Source organism: Lampris incognitus, chromosome 9, assembly GCF_029633865.1.
Source record: "Lampris incognitus isolate fLamInc1 chromosome 9, fLamInc1.hap2, whole genome shotgun sequence".
Classification (NCBI taxonomy): Eukaryota; Metazoa; Chordata; class Actinopteri; order Lampriformes; family Lampridae; genus Lampris; species Lampris incognitus.
In genome coordinates, this window is record NC_079219.1 from 157431 (window position 1) to 174635 (window position 17205).

Below are 17205 nucleotides of genomic sequence, written 5' to 3' on the forward strand. Positions count from 1 at the left end.
ATAAAATTAATGGACAGCTCTTTCTACATGTTTCGCTTAGCGTTAGGGTTTTATCAGCTCAGGCAGTCAATCGCACAGAGAATACCACAGCAACAGAGACGAACTCTTCGCAGTAGCCAAGCTAACCACGGCAATGGCATTTCTGATGGAAAGTACCAAGCTTCTCGGAGTGAAAGTTTTGGATAAAATTAATGGACAGCTCTTTCTACATGTTTCGCTTAGCGTTAGGGTTTGATCAGCTCAGGCAGTCAATCGCACAGAGAACACCACAGCAACAGAGACGAACTCTTCGCAGTAGCCAAGCTAACCACGGCAATGGCATTTCTGATGGAAAGTACCAAGCTTCTCGGAGCGAAAGGCTTAGATAAACTTAATAGACGGCTCTTTCCAGGTTTTGCTTAGCTTAACGGTTTTATCAGCTCAGGCAGACAATCGCACAGAGAATACCACAGCAACAGAGACGAACTCTTCGCAGTAGCCAAGCTAACCACGGCAATGGCATTTCTGATGGAAAGTACCAAGCTTCTCGGAGTGAAAGTCTTGGATAAAATTAATGGACGGCTCTTTATGTTTCGCTTAGTGTAAGGGTTTTATCAGCTCAGGCAGACAATCGCACAGAGAATACCACAGCAACAGAGACGAACTCTTCGCAGTAGCCAAGCTAACCACGGCAATGGCATTTCTGATGGAAAGTACTAAGCTTCTCGGAGTGAAAGTCTTGGATAAAATTAATGGACGTTTCTTTCTATACGTTTCGCTTAGTGTAAGGGTTTTATCAGCTCAGGCAGACAATGACACAGAGAATACCACAGCAACAGAGACGAACTCTTCGCAGTAGCCAAGCTAACCACGGCAATTGCATTTCTGATGGAAAGTACCAAGCTTCTCGGAGTGAAAGTCTTGGATAAAATTAATGGACGGCTCTATGTTTCGCTTAGTGTAAGGGTTTTATCAGCTCAGGCAGACAATCGCACAGAGAATACCACAGCAACAGAGACGAACTCTTCGCAGTAGCCAAGCTAACCACGGCAATGGCATTTCTGATGGAAAGTACCAAGCTTCTCGGAGTGAAAGTCTTGGATAAAATTAATGGACGTTTCTTTCTATACGTTTCGCTTAGTGTAAGGGTTTTATCAGTTCAGGCAGACAATCACACAGAGAATACCACCGCAACAGAGACGAACTCTTCGCAGTAGCCAAGGTAACCACGGCAATGCCATTTCTGATGGAAAGTACCAAACTTCTCACTGTAAAAGTTTTGGATAAAATTACTGGACGTTTCTTTCTATACGTTTCGCTTAGTGTAAGGGTTTTATAAGCTCAGACAGACAATCGCACAGAGAATACCACAGCAACAGAGACCAACTCTTTGTAGTAGCCAAGCTAACTATTGCAATGGCATTCCTGATGGAAAGTATCAAGTTTCTTGCAGTGAAAGTTTTGGATAAAATTAATGAACGGCTATTCTACATATTTCACTTACAGTAAGGGTTTTATATGTTCAGTCGGACAATCCCGCAGAAATACAATAGCAACAGAAACTAACTCTTCGTGGAAGCGAAGCAAACCAAGGCAATGTCATTACTGAGGAAAAGTATCAAGATTCTCTGAGTGAAAGTTTTGGATAAAATTACTGGACAGCTCTTTCCACATATTTCGCTTAGTGTAAGGGTTTTATCAGCTTAGGCAGACAATGACAAAGAGAATACCACAGCAACAGAGATGAACTCTTCGCAGTAGCGTAGCTAACCACAGCAATGGCATTTCTGATGGAAAGTACCAAGCTTCTCGGAGTGAAAGTTTTGGATGAAATTAATGGACAGCTCTTTCTACATGTTTCGCTTAGCATTAGGGTTTTATCAGCTCAGGCAGTCAATCGCACAGAGAATACCACAGCAACAGAGACGAACTCTTCGCAGTAGCCAAGCTAACCACGGCAATGGCATTTCTGATGGAAAGTACCAAGCTTCTCGGAGTGAAAGACTTGGATAAAATTAATGGACAGCTCTTTCTAGGTTTCGCTTAGTGTAAGGGTTTTATCAGCTCAGTCAGACAATCGCACAGAGAATACCACAGCAACAGAGACGAACTCTTCGCAGTAGCCAAGCTAACCACGGCAATGGCATTTCTGATGGAAAGTAGCAAGCTTCTCGGAGTGAAAGTTTTGGATAAAATTAATGGACGGCTCTTTCTACATGTTTCGCTTAGCGTTTTGTCAGCTCAGGCAGTCAATCGCACAGAGAATACCACAGCAACAGAGACCAACTCTTCGCGGTAGCCAAGCTAACCACGGCAAGGGCATTTCAGATTGAAAATACTAGGTTAACTTTATGGTTAGGGTTGAATGCCAGAGCCAACACATGTCAACTGAGCACCTCCGCCAATGCCCAAGTGCTGGATTAGAAATACCCCAAAGATTACGGTTAGGGATAGAGTTTGATTGGTTAAGTCTAGGGGCAATTTGGGTGTTTATTCGTTACAACTGATCTCCCATTGTCTTATATCTTGATTACTTTATTCCGTTTTAAACTTGAAATGTTGTTGGTGGGGTTTGGAACAATACAAGTGTTGTTTTGTTTTTGTTTTTTAAATTTAATTTTTCTGCAATTGCAATTTAATGTTATAAGAGTTAAGACTAAGGTTTAGATCAAATTGATGAATTTCTGCACTTTTTTCCTTTTTACCACTCAGAACATGCCCCTTCTCTTGATGCTCCCATGAAAGGAACATTGAACATCATCTAAGGCACAGAGCTTGTGATTAAACCACTTCTCTGTACCACATTAGCGCTCAGGAAGAAGCACCCCAGCTCATCATCGTGGGTGGCGGAACTCACTTTAGAAAAACATTTCTCACGATAAAACTAAAAGAACTTATCCCCGAAAGTAGGATTAGGTTTTGCTAAACGTAACGGATGGCTCTATATCTTTCGGTTACGGTTGGGGTAAGGGTTTCATCATCTCAGGCAGACAATCGCACAGAGAATACCACAGCAACAGAGACGAACTCTTCGCAGTAGCAGAGCTAACCACGGCAATGGCATTTGTGATGGAAAGTACCAAGCTTCTCGGAGTGAAAGTCTTGGATAAAATTAATGGACGTTTCTTTCTATATGTTTCGCTTAGTGTAAGGGTTTTATCAGCTCAGGCAGACAATCGCACAGAGAATACCACAGCAACAGAGACGAACTCTTCGCAGTAGCCAAGCTAACCACGGCAATGGCATTTCTGATGGAAAGTACCAAGCTTCTCGGAGTGAAAGACTTGGATAAAATTAATGGACGGCTCTTTCTAGGTTTCGCTTAGTGTAAGGGTTTTATCAGCTCAGTCAGACAATCGCACAGAGAATACCACAGCAACAGAGACGAACTCTTCGCAGTAGCCAAGCTAACCACGGCAATGGCATTTCTGATGGAAAGTAGCAAGCTTCTCGGAGTGAAAGTTTTGGATAAAATTAATGGACGGCTCTTTCTACATGTTTCGCTTAGCGTTTTGTCAGCTCAGGCAGTCAATCGCACAGAGAATACCACAGCAACAGAGACCAACTCTTCGCGGTAGCCAAGCTAACCACGGCAAGGGCATTTCAGATTGAAAATACTAGGTTAACTTTATGGTTAGGGTTGAATGCCAGAGCCAACACATGTCAACTGAGCACCTCCGCCAATGCCCAAGTGCTGGATTAGAAATACCCCAAAGATTACGGTTAGGGATAGAGTTTGATTGGTTAAGTCTAGGGGCAATTTGGGTGTTTATTCGTTACAACTGATCTCCCATTGTCTTATATCTTGATTACTTTATCCCGTTTTAAACTTGAAATGTTGTTGGTGGGGTTTGGAACAATACAAGTTTTTTTTTTTTTTTTTTAAATTTAATTTTTCTGCAATTGCAATTTAATGTTTTAAGAGTTAAGACTAAGGTTTAGATCAAATTGATGAATTTCTGCACTTTTTTCCTTTTTACCACTCAGAACATGCCCCTTCTCTTGATGCTCCCATGAAAGGAACATTGAACATCATCTAAGGCACAGAGCTTGTGATTAAACCACTTCTCTGTACCACATTAGCGCTCAGGAAGAAGCATCCCAGCTCATCATCGTGGGTGGCAGAACTCACTTTAGAAAAACATTTCTCACGATAAAACTAAAAGAAATTATCCCCTAAAGTAGGATTAGGTTTTGCTAAACGTAACGGATGGCTCTATATCTTTCGGTTACGGTTGGGGTAAGGGTTTCATCATCTCAGGCAGACAATCGCACAGAGAATACCACAGCAAGAGAGACGAACTCTTCGCAGTAGCAGAGCTAACCACGGCAATGGCATTTGTGATGGAAAGTACCAAGCTTCTCGGAGTGAAAGTGTTGGATAAAATTAATGGACGTTTCTTTCTATATGTTTCGCTAAGTGTAAGGGTTTTATCAGCTCAGGCAGACAATCGCACAGAGAATACCACAGCAACAGAGACGAACTCTTCGCAGTAGCCAAGCTAACCACGGCAATGGCATTTCTGATGGAAAGTACCAAGCTTCTCGGAGTGAAAGTCTTGGATAAAATTAATGGACGTTTCTTTCTATACGTTTCGCTTAGTGTGAGGGTTTTATCAGCTCAGGCAGACAATCGCACAGAGAATACCACAGCAACAGAGATGAACTCTTCGCAGTAGCCAAGCTAACCATGGCAATGGCATTTCTGATGGAAAGTACCAAGCTTCTCGGAGTGAAAGTTTTGGATAAAATTAATGGACAGCTCTTTCTACATGTTTCGCTTAGCGTTAGGGTTTTATCAGCTTAGGCAGTCAATCGCACAGAGAATACCACAGCAACAGAGACGAACTCTTCGCAGTAGCCAAGCTAACCACGGCAATGGCATTTCTGATGGAAAGTACCAAGCTTCTCGGAGTGAAAGGCTTAGATAAAATTAATGGACGGCTCTTTATGTTTCGCTTAGTGTAAGGGTTTTATCAGCTCAGGCAGACAATCGCACAGAGAATACCACAGCAACAGACTAACTCTTCGCAGTAGCCAAGCTAACCACGGCAATGGCATTTCTGATGGAAAGTACCAAACTTCTCACAGTAAAAGTTTTGGATAAAATTACTGGACGTTTCTTTCTAAACGTTTCGCTTAGTGTAAGGGTTTTATAAGCTCAGACAGACAATCGCACAGAGAATACCACAGCAACAGAGACCAACTCTTTGTAGTAGCCAAGCTAACTATTGCAATGGCATTCCTGATGGAAAGTATCAAGTTTCTTGCAGTGAAAGTTTTGGATAAAATTAATGAACGGCTATTCTACATATTTCACTTACAGTAAGGGTTTTATATGTTCAGTCGGACAATCCCGCAGAAATACAATAGCAACAGAGACGAACTCTTCGTGGAAGCGAAGCAAACCAAGGCAATGTCATTACTGAGGAAAAGTACCAAGCTTCTCCGAGTGAAAGTCTTGGATAAAATTAATGGACGGCTCTATGTTTCGCTTAGTGTAAGGGTTTTATCAGCTCAGGCAGACAATCGCACAGAGAATACCACAGCAACAGAGACGAACTCTTCGCAGTAGCCAAGCTAACCACGGCAATGGCATTTCTGATGGAAAGTACCAAGCTTCTCGGAGTGAAAGTCTTGGATAAAATTAATGGACGTTTCTTTCTATACGTTTCGCTTAGTGTAAGGGTTTTATCAGCTCAGGCAGACAATCGCACAGAGAATACCCAAGCAACAGAGACGAACTCTTCGCAGTAGCCAAGCTAACCACGGCAATGGCATTTCTGATGGAAAGTACCAAGCTTCTTGGAGTGAAAGTCTTGGATATAATTAATGGACGGCTCTTTATGTTTCGCTTAGTGTAAGGGTTTTATCAGCTCAGGCAGACAATCGCACAGAGAATACCACAGCAACAGACTAACTCTTCGCAGTAGCCAAGCTAACCACGGCAATGGCATTTCTGATGGAAAATACCAAACTTCTCACAGTAAAAGTTTTGGATAAAATTACTGGACGTTTCTTTCTATATGTTTCGCTTAGTGTAAGGGTTTTATAAGCTCAGACAGACAATCGCACAGAGAATACCACAGCAACAGAGACCAACTCTTTGTAGTAGCCAAGCTAACTATTGCAATGGCATTCCTGATGGAAATTATCAAGTTTCTTGCAGTGAAAGTTTTGGATAAAATTAATGAACGGCTATTCTACATTTTTCACTTACAGTAAGGGTTTTATATGTTCAGTCGGACAATCCCGCAGAAATACAATAGCAACAGAAACTAAGTCTTCATGGAAGCGAAGCAAACCAAGGCAATGTCATTACTGAGGAAAAGTACCAAGCTTCTCCGAGTGAAAGTCTTGGATAAAATTAATGGACGGCTCTTTCTACATGTTTCGCTTAGCGTTAGGGTTTTATCAGCTCAGGCAGTCAATCGCACAGAGAATACCACAGCAACAGAGACGAACTCTTCGCAGTAGCCAAGCTAACCACGGCAATGGCATTTCTGATGGAAAGTACCAAGCTTCTCGGAGTGAAAGGCTTAGATAAAATTAATAGACGGCTCTTTCTAGGTTTCGCTTAGCTTAAGGGTTTTATCAGCTCAGGCAGACAATCGCACAGAGAATACCACAGCAACAGAGACGAACTCTTCGCAGTAGCCAAGCTAACCACGGCAATGGCATTTCTGATGGAAAGTACCAAGCTTCTCGGAGTGAAAGTCTTGGATAAAATTAATGGACGTTTCTTTCTATACGTTTCGCTTAGTGTAAGGGCTTTATCAGCTCAGGCAGACAATGACACAGAATACCACAGCAACAGAGACGAACTCTTCGCAGTAGCCAAGCTAACCACGGCAATTGCATTTTTGATGGAAAGTACCAAGCTTCTCGGAGTGAACGTCTTGGATAAAATTAATGGACGGCTCTATGTTTCGCTTAGTGTAAGGGTTTTATCAGCTCAGGCAGACAATCGCACAGAGAATACCACAGCAACAGAGACGAACTCTTCGCAGTAGCCAAGCTAACCACGGCAATGGCATTTCTGATGGAAAGTACCAAGCTTCTCGGAGTGAAAGTCTTGGATAAAATTAATGGACGGCTCTTTATGTTTCGCTTAGTGTAAGGGTTTTATCAGCTCAGGCAGACAATCGCACAGAGAATACCACAGCAACAGAGACGAACTCTTCGCAGTAGCCAAGGTAACCACGGCAATGGCATTTCTGATGGAAAGTACCAAGCATCTCGGAGTGAAAGTCTTGGATAAAATTAATGGACGGCTCTTTATGTTTCGCTTAGTGTAAGGGTTTTATCAGCTCAGGCAGACAATCGCACAGAGAATACCACAGCAACAGAGACGAACTCTTCGCAGTAGCCAAGCTAACCACGGCAATGGCATTTCTGATGGAAAGTACCTAGCTACTCGGAGTGAAAGTTTTGGATAAAATTAATGGACAGCTCTTTCTACATGTTTCGCTTAGCGTTAGGGTTTTATCAGCTCAGGCAGTCAATCGCACAGAGAATACCACAGCAACAGAGACGAACTCTTCGCAGTAGCCAAGCTAACCACGGCAATGGCATTTCTGATGGAAAGTACCAAGCTTCTCGGAGTGAAAGTCTTGGATAAAATTAATGGGCGGCTCTTTATGTTTCGCTTAGTGTAAGGGTTTTATCAGCTCAGGCAGACAATCGCACAGAGAATACCACAGCAACAGAGACGAACTCTTCGCAGTAGCCAAGCTAACCACGGCAATGGCATTTCTGATGGAAAGTACCAAGCATCTCGGAGTGAAAGTCTTGGATAAAATTAATGGACGGCTCTTTATGTTTCGCTTAGTGTAAGGGTTTTATCAGCTCAGGCAGACAATCGCACAGAGAATACCACAGCAACAGAGACGAACTCTTCGCAGTAGCCAAGCTAACCACGGCAATGGCATTTCTGATGGAAAGTACCTAGCTACTCGGAGTGAAAGTTTTGGATAAAATTAATGGACAGCTCTTTCTACATGTTTCGCTTAGCGTTAGGGTTTTATCAGCTCAGGCAGTCAATCGCACAGAGAATACCACAGCAACAGAGACGAACTCTTCGCAGTAGCCAAGCTAACCACGGCAATGGCATTTCTGATGGAAAGTACCAAGTTTCTCGGAGTGAAAGACTTAGATAAAATTAATAGACGGCTCTTTATGTTTCGCTTAGTGTAAGGGTTTTATCAGCTCAGGCAGACAATCGCACAGAGAATACCACAGCAACAGAGACCAACTCTTTGTAGTAGCCAAGCTAACTATTGCAATGGCATTCCTGATGGAAAGTATCAAGTTTCTTGCAGTGAAAGTTTTGGATAAAATTAATGAACGGCTATTCTACATATTTCACTTACAGTAAGGGTTTTATATGTTCAGTCGGACAATCCCGCAGAAATACAATAGCAACAGAAACTAACTCTTCGTGGAAGCGAAGCAAACCAAGGCAATGTCATTACCGAGGAAAAGTATCAAGATTCTCTGAGTGAAAGACTTGGATAAAATTACTGGACAGCGCTTTCCACATATTTCGCTTAGTGTAAGGGTTTTATCAGCTTAGGCAGACAATGACACAGAGAATACCACAGCAACAGAGATGAACTCTTCGCAGTAGCGTAGCTAACCACGGCAATGGCATTTCTGATGGAAAGTACCAAACTTCACTGTAAAAGTTTTGGATAAAATTACTGGACGTTTCTTTCTATACGTTTCGCTTAGTGTAAGGGTTTTATAAGCTCAGACAGACAATCGCACAGAGAATATCACAGCAACAGAGACCAACTCTTTGTAGTAGCCAAGCTAACTATTGCAATGGCATTTCTGATGGAAAGTACCAAGCTTCTCGGAGTGAAAGTTTTGGATAAAATTAATGGACAGCTCTTTCTACATGTTTCGCTTAGCGTTAGGGTTTTATCAGCTCAGGCAGTCAATCGCACAGAGAATACCACAGCAACAGAGACGAACTCTTTGTAGTAGCCAAGCTAGCTATTGCAATGGCATTTCTGATGGAAAGTATCAAGTTTCTTGCAGTGAAAGTTTTGGATAAAATTAATGAACGGCTATTCTACATTTTTCACTTAGTGTAAGGGTTTTATATGTTCAGTCGGACAATCCCGCAGAAATACAATAGCAACAGAAACTAAGTCTTCGTGGAAGCGAAGCAAACCAAGGCAATGTCATTACTGAGGAAAAGTACCAAGCTTCTCCGAGTGAAAGTCTTGGATAAAATTAATGGACGGCTCTATGTTTCGCTTAGTGTAAGGGTTTTATCAGCTCAGGCAGACAATCGCACAGAGAATACCACAGCAACAGAGACGAACTCTTCGCAGTAGCCAAGCTAACCACGGCAATGGCATTTCTGATGGAAAGTACCAAGCTTCTCGGAGTGAAAGACTTAGATAAAATTAATAGACGGCTCTTTCTAGGTTTTGCTTAGTGTAAGGGTTTTATCAGCTCAGGCAGACAATCGCACAGAGAATACCACAGCAACAGAGACGAACTCTTCGCAGTAGCCAAGCTAACCACGGCAATGGCATTTCTGATGGAAAGTACCAAGCTTCTCGGAGTTAAAGTCTTGGATAAAATTAATGGACGTTTCTTTCTATACGTTTCGCTTAGTGTGAGGGTTTTATCAGCTCAGGCAGACAATCGCACAGAGAATACCACAGCAACAGAGATGAACTCTTCGCAGTAGCCAAGCTAACCACGGCAATGGCATTTCTGATGGAAAGTACCAAGCTTCTCGGAGTGAAAGTTTTGGATAAAATTAATGGACAGCTCTTTCTACATGTTTCGCTTAGCGTTAGGGTTTTATCAGCTCAGGCAGACAATCGCACAGAGAATACCACAGCAACAGAGACGAACTCTTCGCAGTAGCTTAGCTAACCACGGCAATGGCATTTCTGATGGAAAGTACCAAGCTTCTCGGAGTGAAAGTCTTGGATAAAATTAATGAACGGCTATTCTACATATTTCACTTACAGTAAGGGTTTTATATGTTCAGTCGGACAATCCCGCAGAAATACAATAGCAACAGAAACTAAGTCTTCGTGGAAGCGAAGCAAACCAAGGCAATGTCATTACTGAGGAAAAGTACCAAGCTTCTCCGAGTGAAAGTCTTGGATAAAATTAATGGACGGCTCTATGTTTCGCTTAGTGTAAGGGTTTTATCAGCTCAGGCAGACAATCGCACAGAGAATACCACAACAACAGAGACGAACTCTTCGCAGTAGCCAAGCTAACCACGGCAATGGCATTTCTGATGGAAAGTACCAAGCTTCTCGGAGTTAAAGTCTTGGATAAAATTAATGGACAGCTCTTTCTACATGTTTCGCTTAGCGTTAGGGTTTTATCAGCTCAGGCAGTCAATCGCACAGAGAATACCACAGCAACAGAGACGAACTCTTCGCAGTAGCCAAGCTAACCACGGCAATGGCATTTCTGATGGAAAGTACCAAGCTTCTCGGAGTGAAAGACTTGGATAAAATTAATGGACGGCTCTTTCTAGGTTTCGCTTAGTGTAAGGGTTTTATCAGCTCAGTCAGACAATCGCACAGAGAATACCACAGCAACAGAGACGAACTCTTCGCAGTAGCCAAGCTAACCACGGCAATGGCATTTCTGATGGAAAGTAGCAAACTTCTCGGAGTGAAAGTTTTGGATAAAATTATTGGACGGCTCTTTCTATACGTTTCGCTTAGTGTAAGGGTTTTATAAGCTCAGACAGACAATCGCACAGAGAATACCACAGCACCAGAGACCAACTCTTTGTAGTAGCCAAGCTAACTATTGCAATAGCATTCCAGATGGAAAGTATCAAGTTTCTTGCAGTAAAAGTTTTGGATAAAATTAATGAACGGCTATTCTACATATTTCACTTACAGTAAGGGTTTTATATGTTCAGTCGGACAATCCCGCAGAAATAAAATAGCAACAGAAACTAACTCTTCGTGGAAGCGAAGCAAACCAAGACAATGTCATTACTGAGGAAAAGTATAAAGATTCTCTGAGTGAAAGTTTTGGATAAAATTACTGGACAGCTCTTTCCACATATTTCGCTTAGTGTAAGGGTTTTATCAGCTCAGGCAGACAATCGCACAGAGAATACCACAGCAACAGAGACGAACTCTTCGCAGTAGCCAAGCTAACCACGGCAATGGCATTGCTGATGGAAAGTACCAAGCTTCTCGGAGTGAAAGACTTGGATAAAATTAATGGACAGCTCTTTCTAGGTTTCGCTTAGTGTAAGGGTTTTATCAGCTCAGTCAGACAATCGCACAGAGAATACCACAGCAACAGAGACGAACTCTTCGCAGTAGCCAAGCTAACCACGGCAATGGCATTTCTGATGGAAAGTACCAAACTTCTCACAGTAAAAGTTTTGGATAAAATTACTGGACGTTTCTTTCTATACGTTTCGCTTAGTGTAAGGGTTTTATCAGCTCAGGCAGAAAATCACACAGAGAATACCACAGCAACAGAGACGAACTCTTCGCAGTAGCCAAGCTAACCACGGCAATGGCATTTCTGATGGAAAGTACCAAGCTTCTCGGAGTGAAAGTCTTGGATATAATTAATGGACGGCTCTTTATGTTTCGCTTCGTGTAAGGGTTTTATCAGCTCAGGCAGACAATCGCACAGAGAATACCACAGCAACAGACCAACTCTTCGCAGTAGCCAAGCTAACCACGGCAATGGCATTTCTGATGGAAAGTACCAAACTTCTCACAGTAAAAGTTTTGGATAAAATTACTGGACGTTTCTTTCTATACGTTTCGCTTAGTGTAAGGGTTTTATAAGCTCAGACAGACAATCGCACAGAGAATACCACAGCAACAGAGACCAACTCTTTGTAGTAGCCAAGCTAACTATTGCAATGGCATTCCTGATGGAAAGTATCAAGTTTCTTGCAGTAAAAGTTTTGGATAAAATTAATGAACGGCTATTCTACATATTTCACTTACAGTAAGGGTTTTATATGTTCAGTCGGACAATCCCGCAGAAATACAATAGCAACAGAAACTAACTCTTCGTGGAAGCGAAGCAAACCAAGGCAATGTCATTACTGAGGAAAAGTATAAAGATTCTCTGAGTGAAAGTTTTGGATAAAATTACTGGACAGCTCTTTCCACATATTTCGCTTAGTGTAAGGGTTTTATCAGCTCAGGCAGACAATCGCACAGAGAATACCACAGGAACAGAGACGAACTCTTCGCAGTAGCCAAGCTAACCACGGCAATGGCATTTCTGATGGAAAGTACCAAGCTTCTCCGAGTGAAAGTCTTGGATAATATTAATGGACGGCTCTTTATGTTTCGCTTAGTGTAAGGGTTTTATCAGCTCAGGCAGACAATCGCACAGAGAATACCACAGCAACAGAGACGAACTCTTCGCAGTAGCCAAGCTAACCACGGCAATGGCATTTCTGATGGAAAGTACGAAGCTTCTCGGAGAGAAAGACTTGGATAAAATTAATTGACGGCTCTTTCTAGGTTTCGCTTAGTGTAAGGGTTTTATCAGCTCAGGCAGACAATCGCACAGAGAATACCACAGCAACAGAGATGAACTCTTCGCAGTAGCCAAGCTAACCACGGCAATGGCATTTCTGATGGAAAGTACCAATCTTCTCGGAGTTAAAGTCTTGGATAAAATTAATAGACGTTTCTTTCTATACGTTTCGCTTAGTGTAAGGGTTTTATCAGCTCAGGCAGAAAATCACACAGAGAATACCACAGCAACAGAGACGAACTCTTCGCAGTAGCCAAGCTAACCACGGCAATTGCATTTCTGATGGAAAGTACCAAGCTTCTCGGAGTGAAAGTCTTGGATAAAATTAATGGACGGCTCTTTATGTTTCGCTTAGTGTAAGGGTTTTATCAGCTCAGGCAGACAATCGCACAGAGAATACCACCGCAACAGAGACGAACTCTTCGCAGTAGCCAAGCTAACCACGGCAATGGCATTTCTGATGGAAAGTACCAAGCTTCTCGGAGTGAAAGTCTTGGATAAAATTAATGGACGTTTCTTTCTATACGTTTCGCTTAGTGTAAGGGTTTTATCAGCTCAGGCAGACAATCACACAGAAAATACCACCGCAACAGAGACGAACTCTTCGCAGTAGCCAAGCTAACCACGGCAATGGCATTTCTGATGGAAAGTACCAAGCTTCTCGGAGTGAAAGTCTTGGATATAATTAATGGACGGCTCTTTATGTTTCGCTTCGTGTAAGGGTTTTATCAGCTCAGGCAGACAATCGCACAGAGAATACCACAGCAACAGACCAACTCTTCGCAGTAGCCAAGCTAACCACGGCAATGGCATTTCTGATGGAAAGTACCAAACTTCTCACAGTAAAAGTTTTGGATAAAATTACTGGACGTTTCTTTCTATACGTTTCGCTTAGTGTAAGGGTTTTATAAGCTCAGACAGACAATCGCACAGAGAATACCACAGCAACAGAGACCAACTCTTTGTAGTAGCCAAGCTAACTATTGCAATGGCATTCCTGATGGAAAGTATCAAGTTTCTTGCAGTAAAAGTTTTGGATAAAATTAATGAACGGCTATTCTACATATTTCACTTACAGTAAGGGTTTTATATGTTCAGTCGGACAATCCCGCAGAAATACAATAGCAACAGAAACTAACTCTTCGTGGAAGCGAAGCAAACCAAGGCAATGTCATTACTGAGGAAAAGTATAAAGATTCTCTGAGTGAAAGTTTTGGATAAAATTACTGGACAGCTCTTTCCACATATTTCGCTTAGTGTAAGGGTTTTATCAGCTCAGGCAGACAATCGCACAGAGAATACCACAGGAACAGAGACGAACTCTTCGCAGTAGCCAAGCTAACCACGGCAAGGGCATTTCAGATTGAAAATACTAGGTTAACTTTATGGTTAGGGTTGAATGCCAGAGCCAACACATGTCAACTGAGCACCTCCGCCAATGCCCAAGTGCTGGATTAGAAATACCCCAAAGATTACGGTTAGGGATAGAGTTTGATTGGTTAAGTCTAGGGGCAATTTGGGTGTTTATTCGTTACAACTGATCTCCCATTGTCTTATATCTTGATTACTTTATCCCGTTTTAAACTTGAAATGTTGTTGGTGGGGTTTGGAACAATACAAGTGTTTTGTTTTTTTTAAATTTAACTTTTGTGCAATTGCAATTTAATGTTTTAAGACTTAAGACTAAGGTTTAGATCAAATTGATGAATTTCTGCAATTTTTTCCTTTTTACCACTCAGAACATGCCCCTTCTCTTGATGCTCCCATGAAAGGAACATTGAACATCATCTAAGGCACAGAGCTTGTGATTAAACCACTTCTCTGTACCAGCTTAGCGCTGAGGAAGAAGCACCCCAGCTCATCATCGTGGGTGGTGGAACTCACTTTAGTTTTATCGTGAGAAATGTTTTTCTAAAGAACTTATCCCCGAAAGTAGGATTAGGTTTTGCTAAACGTAACGGATGGCTCTATATCTTTCAGTTACGGTTGGGGTAAGGGTTTCATCTGCTCTGGCACACAATCCTAGAGAGAATACCACAGCAAGACACCAACTCGTCGCAGTAGCCAAGCTAACCACGGCAATGACATTTCTGATGGAAAGTACCAAGCTTCTCGGAGTGAAAGACTTGGATAAAATTAATGGCTGGCGCTTCCTAGGTTTCGCTTAGTGTAAGGGTTTTATCAGCTCAGTCAGACAATCGCACAGAGAATTCCACAGCAACAGAGACTAACTCTTCGCAGTAGCCAAGCTAACCACGGCAATGGCATTTCTGATGGAAAGTACCAAGCTTCTCGGAGTGAAAGTTTTGGATAAAATTAATGGACAGCTCTTTCTACATGTTTCGCTTAGCGTTAGGGTTTTATCAGCTCAGGCAGTCAATCGCACAAAGAATACCACAGCAACAGAGACGAACTCTTCGCAGTAGCCAAGCTAACCACGGCAATGGCATTTCTGATGGAAAGTACCAAGCTTCTCGGAGTGAAAGGCTTAGATAAAATTAATAGACGGCTCTTTCTAGGTTTTGCTTAGCGTAAGGGTTTTATCAGCTCAGGCAGACAATCGCACAGAGAATACCACAGCAACAGAGACGAACTCTTCGCAGTAGCCAAGCTAACCATGGCAATGGCATTTCTGATGGAAAGTACCAAGCTTCTCAGAGTGAAAGTCTCGGATAAAATTAATGGACGTTTCTTTCTATACGTTTTGCTTAGTGTAAGGGTTTTATCAGCTCAGGCAGACAATCACACAGAGAATACCACAGCAACAGAGACGAACTCTTCGCAGTAGCCAAACTAACCACGGCAATGGCATTTCTGATGGAAAGTACCAAGCTTCTCGGAGTGAAAGTCTTGGATAAAATTAATGGACGGCTCTTTAGGTTTCGCTTAGTGTAAGGGTTTTATCAGCTCAGGCAGACAATCGCACAGAGAATACCACAGCAACAGAGACGAACTCTTCGCAGTAGCCAAGCTAACCACGGCAATTGCATTTCTGATGGAAAGTACCAAGCTTCTCGGGGAGAAAGACTTGGATAAAATTAATAGACGGTTCTTTCTAGGTTTCGCTTAGTGTAAGGGTTTTATCAGCTCAGGCAGTCAATCGCACAGAGAATACCACAGCAACAGAGACGAACTCTTCGCAGTAGCCTAGCTAACCATGGCAATGGCATTTCTGATGGAAAGTACCAAGCTTCTCGGAGTGAAAGACTTGGATAAAATTAATGGACGGCTCTTTCTAGGTTTCGCTTAGTGTAAGGGTTTTATCAGCTCAGTCAGACAATCGCACAGAGAATACCATAGCAACAGAGATGAACTCTTCGCAGTAGCCAAGCTAACCACGGCAATGGCATTTCTGATGGAAAGTAGCAAGCTTCTCGGAGTGAAAGTCTTGGATATAATTAATGGACGGCTCCTTATATTTCGCTTAGTGTAAGAGTTTTATCAGCTCAGGCAGACAATCGCACAGAGAATACCACAGCAACAGAGACTAACTCTTCGCAGTAGCCAAGCTAACCATGGCAATGGCATTTCTGATGGAAAGTACCAAGCTTCTCGGAGTGAAAGTCTTGGATAAAATTAATGGACGTTTCTTTCTATACGTTTTGCTTAGTGTAAGGGTTTTATCAGCTCAGGCAGACAATCACACAGAGAATACCACCGCAACAGAGACGAACTCTTCGCAGTAGCCAAACTAACCACGGCAATGGCATTTCTGATGGAAAGTACCAAGCTTCTCGGAGTGAAAGTTTTGGATAAAATTAATGGACGGCTCTTTATGTTTCGCTTAGTGTAAGGGTTTTATCAGCTCAGGCAGACAATCGCACAGAGAATACCACAGCAACAGAGACGAACTCTTCGCAGTAGCCTAGCTAACCATGGCAATGGCATTTCTGATGGAAAGTACCAAGCTTCTCGGAGTGAAAGACTTGGATAAAATTAATGGACGGCTCTTTCTAGGTTTCGCTTAGTGAAGGGTTTTATCAGCTCAGTCAGACAATCGCACAGAGAATACCATAGTAACAGAGATGAACTCTTCGCAGTAGCCAAGCTAACCACGGCAATGGCATTTCTGATGGAAAGTAGCAAGCTTCTCGGAGTGAAAGTCTTGGATATAATTAATGGACGGCTCCTTATGTTTCGCTTAGTGTATGAGTTTTATCAGCTCAGGCAGACAATCGCACAGAGAATACCACAGCAACAGACTAACTCTTCGCAGTAGCCAAGCTAACCACGGCAATGGCATTTCTGATGGAAAGTACCAAACTTCTCACAGTAAAAGTTTTGGATAAAATTACTGGACGTTTCTTTCTATACGTTTTGCTTAGTGTAAGGGTTTTATCAGCTCAGGCAGACAATCGCACAGAGAATACCACAGCAACAGAGACGAATTCTTCGCAGTAGCCAAGCTAACTACGGCAATGGCATTTCTGATGGAAAGTACCAAGCTTCTCGGAGTTAAAGTCTTGGATAAAATTAATGGACGTTTCTTTCTATACGTTTCGCTTAGTGTAAGGGTTTTATCAGCTCAGACAGACAATCACACAGAGAATACCACAGCAACAGAGACGAACTCTTCGCAGTAGCCAAGCTAACCACGGCAATGGCATTTCTGATGGAAAGTACCAAGCTTCTCGGAGTGAAAGACTTAGATAAAATTAATAGACGGCTCTTTCTAGGTTTTGCTTAGTGTAAGGGTTTTATCAG

At 42.4% G+C, this 17205-nt stretch overlaps 3 non-coding genes across 3 annotated transcripts; all 3 read right to left on the reverse strand.

The window, feature by feature from the left end:
- Positions 1 to 2682: 2682 nt before the first annotated feature.
- On the reverse strand, positions 2683 to 2895 carry LOC130118707 (small nucleolar RNA U3). The gene has a single exon (XR_008810777.1). It is a non-coding gene; the product is annotated as a small nucleolar RNA U3 (small nucleolar RNA).
- A 1062-nt stretch (positions 2896 to 3957) lies between these two features.
- LOC130118699 (small nucleolar RNA U3) lies at positions 3958 to 4170 on the reverse strand. Its single transcript, XR_008810770.1, has one exon. It is a non-coding gene; the product is annotated as a small nucleolar RNA U3 (small nucleolar RNA).
- Positions 4171 to 14231: 10061 nt separating this feature from the next.
- LOC130118715 (small nucleolar RNA U3) lies at positions 14232 to 14443 on the reverse strand. The gene has a single exon (XR_008810785.1). It is a non-coding gene; the product is annotated as a small nucleolar RNA U3 (small nucleolar RNA).
- Positions 14444 to 17205: the final 2762 nt, after the last annotated feature.